This window comes from Ahaetulla prasina, chromosome 2, assembly GCF_028640845.1.
Source record: "Ahaetulla prasina isolate Xishuangbanna chromosome 2, ASM2864084v1, whole genome shotgun sequence".
NCBI lineage: Eukaryota > Metazoa > Chordata > Lepidosauria > Squamata > Colubridae > Ahaetulla > Ahaetulla prasina.
Genome location: NC_080540.1, coordinates 184056978 through 184074707, shown reverse-complemented (window position 1 = coordinate 184074707; position 17730 = coordinate 184056978). Strand labels below are relative to the sequence as shown.

Sequence of the window (17730 nt, the reverse complement as noted above, 5' to 3'; positions counted from 1 at the left end):
GACAGATAGAGTACAGATGGGATATCCCAGCTGGAATAATAGTTTATTATGCAGGCAAAGCACATCATCTTAATACTATTTGGAAAGCAAGAGATTATTATGTTAATGTATTTAAAGCTGGAAGTCCACCTTCACCAGAAGGTAGGAGGAAAGAGGATGAAGCAAAAAGGGGAAAAGAGCTGAAACAGATACAAGAACAAGCTGGAGTTATAGTTATGGAAGAAGACTTGTTGCAAGTGGTGGATATATCTAAAGTGGGATTAGAAGGCATAAAAGAACAAAGGTTGACAAGGGCAGCTGCTAAACGTAAGGAACAAGAAGTAAAGGCCCAATAAGCTCAACTGGCAACTACCACAACTGAAACAGTGGGAGGAGCAAGGCCCAAAACAAAATATGATTTGCGGCTGGTGCTTCAAAAGTTTCAGCATACCGATAATGGCAATTAGACCTTTATCTTGGAATGTTAATGGTTTAAATTCACCACAGAAGAGAAGGAAGATATTTCATTATTTGAAACAATTTAAAAATGATATAGTTTGTCTGCAAGAAACACATATTAGAACTTTAGATAAAAAATATTTGATAAATCCAAGACTGGGTACACATTTTGCTGCTTTGGCTCCAGAGAAAAAGAATGGAATTGTCATATATATAAAGAAAGGCTTAATAGCAAAAATAATTGAGGTGGACAATCAAGGAAAATATATTGCAATTGAACTCTTATTGGAAGGGGAAAAGATACTTTTAATTGGAGTTTATACACTTAATCAACAACAGGAAAAAATTTTTAAATTTCTAGACAATAGAATAGTACATTGGGATTATAGATCACTTATACTAATGGATGATTGGAATGGAGTGATGGATACCTGAAAAGACAAAAAAGGATTACAAAATATTTCAAGTCATGCGAAATTGCCAAAAGTCTTTTTTGATATGATGGAAGATTTAGAATTAAAAGATATTTGGCGAGAACGCAATATGGAAGAGAAAGATTTTACTTTTTTTTCTGATAGACATCAATCATTTTCTAGGATTGACTTCTTTTTAATTACTAATGATTTGCTTTCTAGGGCGAAGAAGTCCAAGATATGTCCAAGAATTTTATTTGATCATACAGTTTGGATAGAATTGGATCAGGAAAAGGGAGTTAGAAGATCATGGAGGTTGAATGAAAATTTGTTTAAATATGAGCAAAATGTAAAAGAATGTAAAAAAACAAATGAAAGATTTTTTTGTTATGAATATGCAGAAAGGTACATCTATAGAGATGGTTTGGGACGCTAGTAAGGCCTATATGAGGGGAGTTTTAATACATATGAACACCTTTAAGATTCTTAAGGCCACATACACAATACTCCCCCATCCTGCTTATCTTTAGAACAACCCTGGGAGAAATATTAGACTGAATCTATAGCCACTCAGGGATTTAGCCCATGACCATTCAATAACTTTTATATCTAAGTGGAATTTTAAACATTCATCCTGCTTGTCCTCAAACAATGTTCAGCTATTATATCATCTCAAACAATGATATATCTCTTTCTCCCAACCTGTATTTCCAGCAGAGAGGTCAAATTCTCTGCTATGACTTTTTCTGTAGACTGCCTACTGTTAGAGGATTGAATAATTTTAATTATCTATAGATAATTATCTATAAATAATTGTCAGGTCTCTGTCAGAACACTGCTAAGGGTGCAGTAGGTGTCGGGTGAGTCAGGCTCTTGTGTAGAAACTGGGGATTTGCCTGAGAAAGCTAAAAAACCCAACTGCATTTTGCCAGCTGGACAACTCAGCTGCAGGAGGCATTTCTGCCACATTCGCCACTGAACCCTTAGTGATGCAGATGGGTGTCCACTAAAGAGACCGTACGCTTCATAGTTGCCCTGGGAATGGAAAGACCCCTTGTCCTGGGACTAGTCTGGTTGAAATGGTGGAACACACAGATAGACTGGAGAAAAAGACTATTAAAATTCCTACAGGAGGCAAACCCCCAGAGAACATTTGACTAAGGGAGTTTTTATTCTAGGAGAGAGAAGAGCTGCAATGTAAGAGAGATCCCTACCAGCAATTCCAAGGGAGTACTGGGACCTGAGGGATGTCTTCAGTGAAAAGGGTCAGATGAACTCCCTCCCCATTGGCTGATAGACTGTGCCATCAAAATTGTTCCAGGGCCAATCAGCCAAGCCCTGGGTGGCCACCCTAGTCCCATTTAGAGGAAAAAAGGATGGGTCTTTGCATCTCTGCATGGATTATAGGTGTCTGAATGCCGTTTGCATGGAAAATATGCACCTCCTTCCTCTCATGAAAGACATGCTGGCCCATTAGGCGAAGCGTAGGATTTTCACAAAGCTGGATTTGTGGGATCCGTACTACCACGTTAGAATAAAAAGAGGAGATGATTGGAAAACTGTTTTCACCTGCTCACTTGACTGTTTCCAGTTTAGAGTGTTCCTATTCGGACTGCAAGGAGCGCCTGCAGTTGATAAATGATGTCCTCCATGAACATCTGTACAAAGTGGTGCTGGTTTATCTTGATATTTTTATTTACTCAAAAACAAAAGCTGAACATATAAAACTAGTTAGAGCTGTCCTACAGAAGCTTCATGCTGCTAAATTGTATGCCAAATTATCTAAATGTGAGTTTCATCAGGGCAAAATTGACTACTTAAGCTATAAAATTTCCCATGAAGGGATTGAAATGGACCCAGAGAAAGTGTGGGCAGTGTTGGAATGGGTACCACCCTGCACCAGTAAGCAACTGGGAACTTCCTAGGGTTTGCTAATTTTTACAGACAGTTCATTCCTTCTTTTGCACAAATTGCCCTCCCCATCATGAACTTATTGAAAACAAAAGGGGACAAACCCCAGGGGGGACCCAGCCAATCACTGAAATGGACTATGGAATGCCAGGCAGCATTCAAAAAGCTCAAGCAGCTCTTTTCTGCCAAGCCAGCACTAAAACACCCGGACACAGACAAACCATTTGTCATCCAAGCAGATGCCAATGATGTAGTAGTGGGGGCCATACTAATGCAAGAGAATGAGCACAGACAGTTACAGCCTTGTGAGTACACGTCTAAAAAACTAACTGAAACTGAATAGCATTGGGCTGTGTGGGAAAAGGAAGCATATGCTACTCCTTTTGTGGAGGCATTTCTTGGAGGGAAGTAAAATCCCTTTCTAGGTTTGGACCGATCACAAAAACCTGGAAGTCCTGAAAACCCCTCAGAAACTCTCTCCTAAACAGGCATGTTGGACCCAATACTTTCATCATTTCAACTTTACCTTGCACTACTTAGCAGGAGGAAAAAAAATCCTAGCTGATGCTTTGTCAAGAATGCCTCAGTATAACTGCTCTAAAGTAGACATAGTCAAACCTATGCTCCCATTGCACCAACTGGCAGCCCATGTGACCATGAGAGCACAGGGAAAAGAAAAACCTCCTGTGGATGGGGCCACAGCAGCTGCTTTTAAGGTCGCTCTAAAGGACGACACCTGATTTAATACATTTACATTGTATTGGCATCCTTCAATCTCAAAAGACTATGGTATCATGCTCTGGAAAGAAATCCTAAAACAGCATCTAGTGTGACTAAAAAGGCCAATTTGAGAGTGGCAATCCCTTCCACACTGAGGGCAGATACATCTGTCCCCTGCCCAGCCCCCAGATTTCGCTGGTTCCAGAACTGCCTCTTTGCCTCAGCCTGCCGAACAAATGTCTCTTCGAATTGGAGAAGGCCATGCTGCATCTTTAGGCTCCAAGCTGAACAATTGGAGTTGTTAATGTCCATTCCCAGGGCCTTTAGGTCCCTCTTGCAGATATCCTTATATCACAACTGTGGTCTCCTCTGAGGAGATCTTTCAGAATTCGACCATCAGCCATTCTCACAACATGCCCAAGCCAGCGTAGATGTCGTTGTTTCAGTAGTGCATACATGCTAGAAATTCCAGCACGTTCCAAGACTGCACTATTTGGAACTTTGTCCTGCCAGGTAATGCCAAGAATACATCGGAGACTCACTGCAGAACAAGAGTGTGCTCAAGATGCAGGCTCTATAGACCTGGATCTTTGTATGTTCCGTCAGCTTCTTATTAAGCCATACCCTCTTTGTAAGTCTGGAAAATGTGGTGGCCGCTTTACCAATATGTTTATTCAGTTCAGTATCTAAAGAGAGAGTGTCAGAGATAGTTGAGCTGAGATAAACAAAGTCACGGATGACCTCCAGTTCTTGTGTAGAGATTGTAATACAGGGAGGTGAATCCAAATCCTGACCCATGACTTGTGTTTTTTTCAGGCTGATTATTAGTCCAAAGTCTTGGCAGGCCTAGCTAAAACAGTCCATAAATTGTTGAAGATCTTTGACAGAGTGAGCAGTAACAGCAGCATCGTCAGCGAAGAGGAAATCCCGTAAGCATTTCAGCTGGACTTTAGACTTTGCTCTCAATCTAGAGAGATTAAAGAGTTTTCCGTCTGATCTGGTCTGGAGGTAAATACTCTCTGTTGCAGTGCCAAAAGCATGTTTCAGCATGACAGCAAAAAAGATTCCAAAAAAAGTTGGTGTGAGGACACAGCCCTGCTTCGCTCCACTTCGAATATCAAAGGAATCTGATGTTAAGCCATCAAAAACTACAGTGCCCTTCATTTCCACATGAAAGGACCTGATGATGTTGAGGAGCTGAGGTGGACATCCAATCTTGGGGAGAATTTTATAAAGACTGTCCCTGCTAACCAAGTCAAATGCCTTCGTAAGATTTATGAAGGCTACGAAAAGTGGCTGTCTTTGTTCCCTGAATTTTTCCTGCAACTGCAGGAAAATACCATGTCAGTAGTGGATCTGTTGGCTCGAAATCCACACTGTGATTCTGGATAGACTCTCTCTGCAAGCACCTGGAGCCTCTTTAGTACAACACAGGCAAGCAGCTTCCCTACAACACTAAGAAGAGAGTGCCGCAGTAGTTGTTACAGTCACCCATCGCCTTTGCTCTTGTATAGTGTGACGATATTTGCATCTTTCATGTCCTGTGATACTCCACTTTCCCTCCAACAAAGACAGAAGATTTCATGCAGTTCAGTGAGGATGTTCTCTTTGCAGCACTTCAGAACTTCGGCAGGGATGTTTTCTTTCCTGGGTGCATTGCCAGAGGCAAGGGAATCCAGGGCCGCATTTAGTTCTTCTGAAGTTGGTTCACTGTCAAGCTCCTCCAAGACAGGCAGGCACTCAATGTTATTTAATGCTTCTTCAGTTACCACATTTTCTCTAGAATACAACTCAGAGTAGTGCTGCACCCAACGTGCCATCTGCTGTGCTCAGTCCTGGATAACCTCACCTGTAGCAGACTTCAGAGGGCCAGATTTGTTCTGTGTTGGGCTGAAGGCCTGCTTGATGCCATCATACATCTCCTTGATGTTGCCTGTATCAGCTGCTATTTGGATCCGAGAGCAAAGGTGCGGCCAATAATCTCCCAGCAGTCTGTTGGACTTTGCTACGAGCAGCTCGCAGAACCTGTAGGTTGCAAAGGAAAATAGAGGAAATTGAAAAGAATCAAAACAACTGGAACTTAGATAATAAGATGGAAGATATACAGGCAAAGGTAGATAGGGCAGATGAAGAAAGAGTAATATTACAATATAGATTGATGGAATATGCTATAAGGGTGAGGGGGTTGAAGCAAAGTAGGAAAGAAAATTTAAAAGAGATTTTTACGCAAGCCTTTGCTCAGATAAAGGGTGTGGAGCCAGAAGACTTTGAGATTAATATTGAAAGAATTTATCGTGTTAATTCTTGGTGGGCAAGACAAAAAAGAGTACCGAGGGATGTGGTTATTTATTTTACAACTAAAAAGATTAGGTATGAAATTTTGCAAGCCTTTTATAAAAATAAATTTCAAATATTGGGACAAGATATAAAAATGATGAAGGAAATTCCTCCTAAAATGTTAAGAAAGAGAAGAGAATTTGCTTTTTTAGTGGATGAGTTTAAGAAATATCAGATATATTTTAGATGGGAAGTTCCAATGGGTTTGTCAGTGAATTTTAGAGGTAGAAAGTATTTTCTTAATTCAGTTATGAAAGCAAGACATTTCTATATTAATGTTTTAAAGAGTGGGAATCCTTTGTTGTTAGATGCTAAGTTAACTGGTTTGGAAACGATGGAAAATAGAATAGGAGAGAGGAGGAATGTTTAAGATGTAAATTTTTGGAATTGATTTGTTTAGGATATAAATTATAGGATTTTTGTTATTTGTTATTTGTATGGTATAAACCTATGGGATGATATTATTTAATTGTGAAGGATGGAAAGTAAAATTTATGAATTTAGATAATGTTGTGGATATAATGATTTTAACTGTTTACTGTTATATTGTGGATGTAGTTTAAATGATTATTTGTTTTAATTGACACGTTTATAGACAGAAAGTTATGAAGTTAAGCTGGAAATATTGTATTTGAGAGACTTCATTCGAAATGATATTTGATTGATGGAGTAGTATTGGAAGATCGGACATTAAACGTTATGACAATTGAAGAAATATATAAGTGATGAGAATTTGAGTTTGAGAAGCTGGATTGTAATTTAAGAAATGGACTGAAATTTGAAGGAATATACAAAAAATTTTGAAAAAATTTGAATTTTAGGAGAAGGACTAATTTTTAAAATGGACTCTAAGAAGAACGGACATTAAATGTTATGGCAATTGAAGAAATATATGTGATGAAAATTTGAGTTCGAGAAGATGGACTGTAATTTAAGAAATGGACTTATGAAATTTGAAGGAATATACAAGTGGAAAAAATTTGAATTTGAGAAGATGGATTAATTTTAAAAATGGATTTTAAGAAGAAGTAATATGTGAAGTTGGTACGGCTTCTTTTCTTTTTTATTATTCTTTCCTATCTCTTTATTTTTATTGTAAGGGGATTTAAAGTTTTAAATTTTTGAGGGTGGGAGGTTATGTATATTTTGTATACTTTAGCTTGTGATTGTTGGTCATAATACCCGGTATTTGCTCTGGGAAGTCCGGGGGGGAGGGGGAGGAGGGGTGAAAGGGGGGGGAAATGATACATGGATTGATTATTAATGTACAATAATGTTTGAAGATATGAAATTAAAATTTAAAATGATATTGGGGCTGCCCGACTGCCATTTCAGAAAGAAAAGGAGAGAGGGGTAGAAGGAGGGAAGAAAGTAGGTAAGAAAGAGTTGAGAAGGAGGAGGGGAATAAGAAGTTAGATAGGGTGGAAGAAGGGAGGAGTGGGGAAGGAGGAGAGGAAGTAGTAAAGTGAAGGAGATGAAGGATCGGAAAGTAGTAGAGGGTAGAGAGGGAGGTTGTGAAGAAAGGCAGTCGGGCAGGCCTGAATCAATAATAGATAAAATTAATGATTAATGATGGATAATAGTTTGTACATAAATATGATGTTGGAAAATGGAAATAAAAATTATTTTTTTTAAAAAAAGAACTATAATCAGCTCCAACTCTGGCATTAAAATCGACAAGGATAAACAGTGGTTCTTTCTCAGGGATTTTCATGATAGTAGCAGCCAGATCATCGTAGAATTTGTCTTTGGATTCTACTGAAGACGATAATGTCGGTTCATATGCACTAATAAGAGTAACTAGCCCTGCTGATGAGTGGAGCTGCAAGGACAGAATTCTTTCACTTCCTGCAGCAAGTGGAGTAATGGATCCTAGTAGGCTGTTTCTGACTGCGAAGTCAACCCCATATTCCCTAGATTTGTTTGATGGTTTTCCCTGCCAGAAGAACGAGACGTTTCTCTCCTTAACAGATCCCGAGTTTAACAGTCTTGTCTCTTGAAGGGCAATGATGTCCAGCTGCAGTCTGCTCAGCTCCATGTCAATGACAGCTGTCGTATGTACGTCATCTATCTCTAGTAAATTGTCAGAAAGGCCGGGGAACATTCCAGGTGCCCAACTCTAGGGCTAAAGTTTCTTATGTTTGTTGCATGTTGCAAAGTTATCGATCTGCTTGTCGGCTTTGACCCTAAACCCCACGCACTCTTTGAGTGTAACAGACTGTGGCAGGGCAGCACCGTACTGGCTAGGGGCTGCCCAGCTTAAAGTGGGCGGTAACTGCCCAATGAGGTACAATAACCTCTCCCACCCAGGAAGTGGCCCCTGGCGTCACGTTCTTGTTGTGACCCAGGTTCCCGGACTCGGATCCTGGAGGATGATTCAGAAAGTGAGGAAGAGGAACTGGCAAGACCTGCTTCCCCTGGGCCCTCTCCCTCCATGGCACCCACCCAGGAGGAAGAGGAGGGGCTAGCAAGGCCTGATTCCCCCGAGCCTTCTTCTGATTTGGCAACGCCCCAAGAACAATCTTGGCTTGATGCAAGACTGCGCAGACATGACTGGCGCGCGCAACAGAGGAAGCGTTGGGACAAAGTCAAAGAATGATGAGTCATGGAGTGACACCCACAGGGGCTATAAAGCAAGAGGCGGAACTTCCTGGCTTTTTGTCTTGGACAAAGAAATGAATTTGCGCCGGCAAACTGTATCATGGATAGAAGAATCTGTTTGTGAGTGAATCGTGCTTTATCTATAATTTTTTGGTTATCTCCAGGGATTTTGGCAGGCGTGTGGGGAGACATCTCTGTGCCAGAAGGAATTCAGCCAAATGTAAATAAATTAGGAAGAAGCCTTTGACTGACTCTTTGTTGGGAGTATTGGGGGAGGGAAACAGAACAGTTCTACACCAATCAAACAAAGACTTATAACTGGTAACTGCGACTTCCCGTGTTGTCGTGTCCCCCTCCCCCTCCGACGACCGGGTCTGGGAAGTCTGTATCAAGCGTAGCCATGAAGCCTCTTCAGCTTTGCCAAATTCCTTTCAGATTTCTCAGGGCAGGCAGGAATCCAAGGTGTGACTTCAGCAAACCAGATGAGACTTTGCTTGACTCAAATTGCTTGACTCAAGTTGGTCTTTTATATAGGCCATGGGGTGTGGCTCCATGACTCAGCATTTATCCAGGCCTGCCCCTCCCTTCCTTCTGCTGACGTCGCCTCTCAGATCTCCGGAAGTGGGGATCCGTCCACTGTGGATTCCCTTCCTCTGAATCTGCTGCCGGTAATTCTAGCACGTGGCTGGCTCCCTGCTTACACGCTTTAGGAGTGAGGTTTGTTTGTTCATTCCTGACATTCTGTCTGGGCATGGTGCCAGGGCTGGGGGCTGGAGGCATGCCAGGCCGTTCCTCTTCATTATCAGACTCTGAATCTGATAGCAGGCCCGGCAGGAGATGGGAGGGGCCCGGCTGAGGAGAGGAGGGAGGACAAGGCAGGCCCGGCAGGAGATGGGAGGGGCCCGGCTGAGGAGAGGGGGAGGACGAGGCACAACACATGTTGTTTCAATGCTGCATGCAAAGCTGGAGTGTCCTCTCCAGAGCACGAGGCCTGGGTAGCAGATCCCCCCTCTCCACGCTGCTGAAATAGTCCAATGGAATGGCAAAGCAGATACGATTAGTTCCAGCTGTGTTGCAGGAGTTACCAGAACGTGAATGTACAGTCACAAACTGCTTCTGGGACTCCAGCTCCGGCTTTTGCCTCGATGTTGATTCCTGAAGCCTTTTCCAGTAGTAGATATAGCCAAAAGGCAGTGGAGGTTTGTAATCAGAGTTTCCCTTCTCCTAGAAGGTGGTTCTGCCGTTTTATCTGCCGTTGGGGCATAAAGCTCTCTTCCGCCTTCAAGACAGTTGACCATCTTCTCCTGTAACTCTGGAAAGGGGCCTTTATGAGGTGCTACCAGACGGGCCAGCTGGACCAAGGTTTTTTAGAGAGGTATTATTCCTTTAGCACTCCTCCTCACTCCGGGACTCCTGCTCCAGGTTTTGCTTCAAAGTTGACTCCCAAAGACTTTCCTATAGATGGGTATAGCCACAAGGCAGTGGAGGTTTGAGATCGCAGTTTTCCTTCTCCTACATGAGTTGCCTTCCAAGGCTGACGGATACCATCTAACCAGTTTTTCCCATGGACACAGTTAACAAGACTTCCCACTTACTCATCAAACAGCTACTCTCCCCTCCCCCAGAAGCAAGCAGATTTATTCATGAGGTGAACTGGAGCACCTTCCTCCTTGCACTCACATGATTCACTCACTCAAACAGACACTCCCCTTCCCCCTAAAATAAGCAGGTTTACCCATGAGGAGAGCTGGAGCACCTTCCTCCCTGCAGTCACATGATTCAAACCCATTTTTATGGGTTTAATACCCATAAAAATATTTGTTCCATTCAGGATGGTCTGACTTGGATAGGGGGCCAAGCTGTATGTGCCTGCCAGTCAAAGAGTTAAACTTACGTAAGCGTGCCATGATACCAAACAGGTGGGACATCTGTTTGTAAAAAAATTACCTCACATAAAAAGACAATTTTGGTGGCCTTCCCTCAAAAAGGACATTGAAAGCTATATCTCCAGCTGCCCTATTTGTGTGCCAGCAAAGTGAAGGCAAGGGAGGATATCAGGTCTCCTCCAAACTGTAGCTTAGTCTTCAGCACCATGCACAGAGATTTCTATGGGCTTTATCTTAGAACTCCCTGAAAGCTTAGGGAACACAGTAATTTGGATCGTAATGGACCTTTTCTCAAAACAGGTCTACTTTAAATGTAAAGGTAAAGGTTCCTCTCACACATATGTGCTAGTCGTTCCCGAATCTACAGGGCGGTGCTCATCTCCGTTTCAAATCCGAAGAGCCAGCGCATCCAAAGATGTCTCCATGGTCATGTGGCCGCCATGACTAAACGCCAAAGGCGCATGGAATGCTGTTACCTTCCCACCAAAGGTAGTCCCTATTTTTCTACTTGCATTTTTTATTTATTTATTTATTTTTTTATTTATTTAATTTGATTTTTATACCGCCCTTCTCCCGAAGGACTTTACGTGCTTTCGAACTGCTAGGTTGGCAGAAGCTGGGACACATAACGGGAGCTCACCCTGTTACACAGCACTAGGGATTCGAACCGCTGAATTGTCAACCTTTCGATCAACAAGCTCAGCATCTTAGCCACTGAGCCACCGCATCCCTCAAGTCTACTTTATCCCTTGCCAAGATTCCCACGGCTAAAGGACTAGCCAAAAGATGGTGCTCCACAGCAAATTGTTTCCAACAGGGGGATCCAATTCACTTCCAAATTTTGGAGGGCCTTTTGGACTTATTTGGTACCAAACAAAGATTAAGGTCTAGTCACCATACTCAAACTAACAGTGGAACCGAATTTGGTTCTGGAACAGTATCTATAAGACAACTGGACCGACCTCCTAGAGGTGCTCTACAACAACGTGGTGCATAATAGCACTGGTTTCACTCCGTTCCACGTAGCTATGAGACAAGAATTTAAACCTATGCCTGAATTGCCAGTAAAATATCCTGTAATTCCATCATTGAAAGAGTGGATCACTCACCTACAAAACACCTGATCTGTTGTACGAAAGGCCCTCACTGAAGCTGAAAATACTTACAAAGTCCAGGCTGATAAAAAAAGGTTGAACTTAAGGAGTTTAAAATTGGGGATCATGTATATTTGTCTACAAAATTCCTCCAATCCTTGCAACCCTCTAAAAAATTGGGTCCCAAGTTTATAGGCCCCTTTCCTATCAAATGAATTATAAATCCAGTTACAGTGGTGCTGAAATTAGCTAAATCCTTGTGGAGGATCCACCCAGTTTTTTGTTGTTGTTGTTGTTTTTTATTCAAAAAGTTTTACAAAAATTTTTTTCCCCCTTTCCCCCCAACCCCCCTCCCTTCACTAATACCTTCCCCCCTCCCCCCTGGCTTCCCGGAACAAGCACAAGGTATAATTAAAAATAAAACAAACATATGCTAAGAAAATTTTCCCCCAAAACTATTATACCAATTTTCTCTCTCTAGCTCTGACTTCCTCCTAACATAACCAAAATCCTTCAAAAAAATAAAAAATAAAAATAAAAATTAAGAATTAACAGTAGTAAAATATATAAATCAATAGAACAAATTAATCCTAAAGTATTTAAAATCAGCTAAAGCATAAAAATCCAAACCAATTCAAAAAATATGTCCCTTATAACTTCTATAACCATATAATTTTCCCCCCATGTCTTTCTTACATAAGATCTTTTGAGAATATTCTATTTAAAATTTAGTGCAACACCTTATAAAATTTCAATACAGAAAATTACAATATCTATTCAACTTTAGTCCTTCCTCATCAAAATCCAATATAGATCCAAATATCTAGTCTGTTATGATAGATATAAAACATATAATCAACCCATTTCTTCCAGATCTTCCTCACAAATTGTCTTTCCGGGACACTAATATTTTTGTCTGTTAATATTTTAAAAAAACCTTGTTTCAAAGATAATACTTTTGTCTCTTGCCATTTTTTTTGATGCATTAATCTCTATCTTTCCTTCATTACTCCTTTTAAAAAGTCAATCACGATATTTCCTAGTAATTCCTTATGTCCAAGAATCCAAAAATTACTGCCGTATATTCCATCAGTCCAAAAAGAGAACTCTTGGGAAACATTAAGCTTGTGAGTCTTTTCCGTTCGAGGGACAATCTCCTGTAGCACAAATTCAGGCATTTCATCCAAACTATTTAAAGAAAACTTCTTTACATCAACTTGTTTATTCACAATCATATCTTCATATTTATCCACTTTTATTTCCGAGTGATTGCACTGGTTAATTTGCTCCAAGCTCTCATCCAAAACGTCCCCATTTTTTATCAATTCGTATTTTTGAATAATTAAATACATACTTTCTGTGTAATCCTGTATAAAGTCACGAATCCATTCTTCTGAAAGAACCTTCATGACAAAGTTCCTGCTGAGAATCCCCTTGTAAAGTACTTAAACAATGTAATATAATCCAACAGTCCACAGTCAAACACAATAAGATAAAATCTCCATTCAGTTTCGATTCAACAGCAAGTCTCCCTTTGATGTATCGCTCTGCTTTCAGTTTCTCTAAAAATTTCTCTTTTTTTAAAAAAAAGGTGGAAGTCAGAAAATCAAAAATACTTGCAAACCAATAATTGTTCACTCACGCTTTTTCCGTCTGCTTTTAGAAACCACAAAAAGAAATCAGTTGTTAGCAGAAGTGGACACCTTCCTCTTTTCCTGCTTTTTCAGGAGCACAGTGAATACTGGAGGTTGGGGGAGGGTTCAAGGGGATTCGACCTTTCAGGACTTTGCATTACAAATCCACCCAGTTTTTCATTGCAACTTACTGAAACCTGAATCTACCTTGCCTTTACGGCCAACACCCCCTCCTGTCCCTGAACCTTTCATGATTGAAGGTGAACAACATTTTGAGATAAAGAGGATCCTGGATTCCCACTTACAGAGGAAAGGTCCAGTGGCGTGGAAGGATTTCCCTAGCTCCCAAAATGAGTGGGTTGATAAAACTCATGTCCAAGACCCTATATTACTTAAAGGATTTCCTGATTGATATCCTGACAAATCTAAATTATTATTCTATTTTCTCCTCCAGTTGAAGATCTCATTCTTCTAGGGAGGCAGCATGTCAAGTCCCTATTGAAACACTGGCATTCTGGAAGGGAATGGGGAGGCATCATGGGCCACATAGTTTACATGCTTTTGCTTTGCCTTTGCTGTAACTGCTGGGAGCCTATCATCTGCAGTGACTCCCTCTGCACCAGTCTGGGCCTGGTATCCAAGCTCGCAGTGTCCTGAAGATGAACTCTGCTCACCATCCAACTTTGGAGATTTTCAAAATACCTTTGTAACATATTATTGGATACTGATGGACATGATATCAAGGGGGGTGGTGTTACAAGGGAACATTAGGCCTAAAGCTTCGCATCTGAATTTCAGATTCCGCCTGACTTTTCTGAAATCATTATCTCTCAGTAAAAGTTCCTTTTGAAATGTAAATTGATTCAAGAGTTTTACTTTCTTGGGAAGGTTGTTGAGGCAGATCCTTATAGCTGCTGTCTAACTGGTTTAACCATCTCTAGATAATCATTTGCTATACTCATCTCTTACTGCTTGTTTTCACCATTTAGCCATGGATTGTACTCATCTCCCTCCCATTGCAGTGACAATCCAAATCAGCCATCTACAAAAGCTGGAAAGGAACAATAACTTAGAATAAGAATAACTTAGATAACAGACTTGGAAGGTAATCTAGTCCAACCCTCTGCTCAAACAGGAGATCTTATACCATTTCTAACAAGTGGCAGTCTAGTCTCTTCTTGAAAGCCTCCAGTGAGATAAAGCACTCATAGCTTTTGAAGGCAAGTTGTTCCATTGGCCGATCGTTCTCACTGTCAGAAAATTTCTCCTTATTTCTAGGTTGAATCTCTCCTTGATCAGTTTCCATCCATTGTTCCTTGTCTGGCCTTTGGGTGCTTTGGAAAATAGGTTGTCCCACTCTTCTCTGTGACAGCGACTCAAATATTGGAACACCGCTATAATGCCAACCCTGATCCTTCTCTTCACTAGAGTAGCCATGCCCCGTTCCTGTAACTGTTCTTCACATGTTTTAGCCTCCAGGCTCCAATTATCTTTTTTGCTCTTTTCTCCACTCTTTCTAGAGTCTCAACATCTTTTTTGTTGTGTGTGACCAAAAATGGATGCAGTATTCTAGGTGTGGTCTTACTAAGGCTTTATAGAGTGCTATTATTACCTCACATGACCTTCATTCAATCTCTCTGTTAATGCAATTTAGGATTGCATTGGCTTTTGTGGCTGCTGCCGCACACTGCTGGGTCATATTTGATTGATTGTCCACTCGGACTTCAAGATCTCTGTCACAGTTACTGTTATTAAGCCAGGTTTCACCTAATCTATATGTGTACTTTTGGTTTTTCTTGCCTAAGATTTTTCTCTACATTGAATTTCATTTTGTTAGATAGGGTGCAATGTTCAAGTCTTGAGATCCATCTGGATTTTGAGCAAGTATTGGCTATTCTTGCCAGCTTAGTGTAATCTGCAAATTTGATGAGTTCCCCTTCTATTCCCTCATCTAAGTAATTTATGAAGATATGGAAGAGTACTGGGCCTAAGACCGAATCTGATAATACCCCACTGCTTACTTCCCTCCACATAGACGTAATACCATTAAGGACTACTTGTTAAGTACAGTTTGTCAGCCAGTTATAAATCCATCTGGTGCTGATGCTATGTATTCCACTTTTTTCTAGCTTACCAAGAAGCTAGATTGTGGTCTATTTTGTCGAATGCCTTACTGAAGTCTAAGTATATAACTGTATGTCCACAGCATTTTGCTGGTACACTGATTTAGTCACTTTGACAAAGAATGAAATAAGATTGGTTTGGCATCATCTGTTTTTAACAAACAGTGCTCACTTCTAGTTATAACTTCATTTGTTTCTAGATTTTTGCAGATGTTTTTTATTATCTTTTCTAGTACCTTCCCAGATATCGATGTTAGGCTGATTGGTCTGTAGTTTCCTGGGCCTGATTTTTTCCTTTTTTGAAAATGGGAATCACACCACTTCTTTTCCAATCCTCAGGTTCCCCAATGCTCTAGGATTTTTGAAAGATATGGTACAATGGTTCTGAGATGACATCTGCCAGCTCCTTCAGAACTCTGGGATGTAATCCATCAGGTCCCAGTGTTTTATATTCATCCAGATCAGACAGGCGGTCTCTTACCATTTTCTTGCTTATTTTAATATTTAATGTTTACTTCTGGTCTGTCTTTTACGTTTATGTTTTTTGGTAAGTTGGGTTATAGTTTCTTTTTGCATGAAGACTGATGCAGAGAATGAGTTATATAGCTCTGCTTTCTCTCTACTGCCTGTTATTTCCTTGTCATTTTCTCTCTTTAGTCTGTTTTCATCAGGGAGGGAGGGAGGGAGGGAGGGAGGAAGAAGGCCAAATGTGAAGCCCTAAATTGCATCTAATCTGACTCTTAAATAAATGCTTCACTATATAAGAAGAATAGCATGCCACAGAAGAACCCCCCTCTCAATTCTTTAATATGGCTTTCACAATTACATCCTTCGTTTTATATTTTATTTTATTTGTATTTATTTATTTTGCCACATGGTATATATAAGCATAAGCATGAAATAACTATACAATATATGAGCATATATATAAGCATGAGTATGTAATAACTATATTAATTGGATATAATGAAAGGAAACAATAGGACAGGAACGGTAGGCATGCCTGTGCTCTTATGCATGCCCCTTACAGACCTCTTAGGAATGGGGTGAGGTAAATAGTAGACAGTTTTTGGTTGAAGCTTTGGGGATTTTGGGAAAAGACCACAGAGTCAGGTAGTATATTCCAAGTATTAGCAACTCTGTTACTGAAGTCATATTTTCTGCAATCAAGATTGGAGCGGTTAACATTAAGCTTAAATCTATTGTGTGCTCATGTATTGTTGCAATTGAAGCTGAAGTAGTCTTCGACAGGAAGGACATTATAATAGATGATTCTATGAGTTAAACTCAGGTCATGTCAAAGGCAGCGTAGTTCTAAATTTTCTAAACCCAGGATTTCAAGTCTGTAACTTTGTTGCAATCCTTATGATTTATATTGAGATATTGACCATCAATTGTGTTGCAAATGTCGTACCTTGATGAACGTATCTTTTCTTTTATGCACAATGAGAGCATATGCACCAAGACAAATTCCTTGTGTGTCCAATCACACTTGGCCAATAAAAAATTCTATTCTATTCTATTCTATTCTATTCTATAAGGTATTTTGTTGTATTCAGAGGAATGGAGAACTCTTCTTGTAAAATATTTCTGGGCATTGTCCTACCAAACAGCTTATCTATACATGTAGGGATGATGATTGCTGTAGTCCCATACATTTTGAGAATATGAAGCTTTGCAACAGCTTCGTTACGTTGCTGAAAATACCACGCTCTTTTTAATGCAGTATCAGATCCGGAAACGTCAACTCATTCTTTTCAAAAACAGCATGATCTTCTCTCACTGCCCTGAAAACTTTTTAGATTTCTGATAGCTGGAGTGGGAAACCTATTTTCTCATTATTCCTCTCCATATATAACCTATATGGCTAAACACTCTCTCAAAGAGATATGGACTGCTTCTGAGTTAGAAGCACAAAATAAATGTCATTTGTGAAAAAAACAACAGTGGATTGTCACCACCCTTTCAAGCCAGACGGACCCTGGAAGTCAGGCAGAATAACCGAATCCTTACCAATTTTCTGTCGCAGATCTTCTCTTATCTTCGGCGAAGCCCATAAGGAATGGGGCTGCCAACAGGGATCTCCTTACCGCCGGCGCCTCGAAAGTATAAACAGTGACTCCAAACATCCGGTCATGAGGCCAGGGCTGGCAGTGGCAGGGCTGCCCCCAGCTTCGTCACGCGCCAAGGGAAAGAGAGCATAGAGATAGGAAAAGTAATAGAACGACAGTGTGAGAGCAACTTTCTAATACAGTAGCCTCCAACCTTGGCAACTTTAAAAACTTGTGGACTTCAACTCCCAGAATTCCTCAGGAGTTGAAGTTCACCAGTCTTAAAAGTTGCCAAGGTTGGAGACCAATGTGCTAGTCAGTTGTGGCGCGATGCTGAATTTATCTTGCGGCTAGGGCTGCCTTTTAAAGTTTCAAGTTTTATTCTGTCTCAGCTTGGAAGGGAACTAACTTTATTACAGGCAAGAGATGGCAATAAGAAATTAAAACAAAGCCACTACTATGTATCAACAACGATGTATCAACAATTCGGAAGGGACATTACCCCCTAGTAGATTAGTAAAC

General features: G+C 40.6%; 1 protein-coding gene across 6 annotated transcripts in view; it reads right to left on the bottom strand.

Moving 5' to 3' along the window:
- Positions 1-17290, bottom strand: part of MCOLN1 (mucolipin TRP cation channel 1) — a 46402-nt gene extending 29112 nt beyond the window's left edge. For 3 of the 6 annotated variants that reach the window (XM_058168325.1, XM_058168329.1, XM_058168328.1), the window contains exon 1: positions 17171-17290. The gene's annotated coding sequence lies outside the window, so the exon portion shown is untranslated. The other 3 variants (XM_058168326.1, XM_058168327.1, XM_058168330.1) reach the window with 3 other exon arrangements.
- Between the last annotated feature and the right edge of the window lie 440 nt (positions 17291-17730).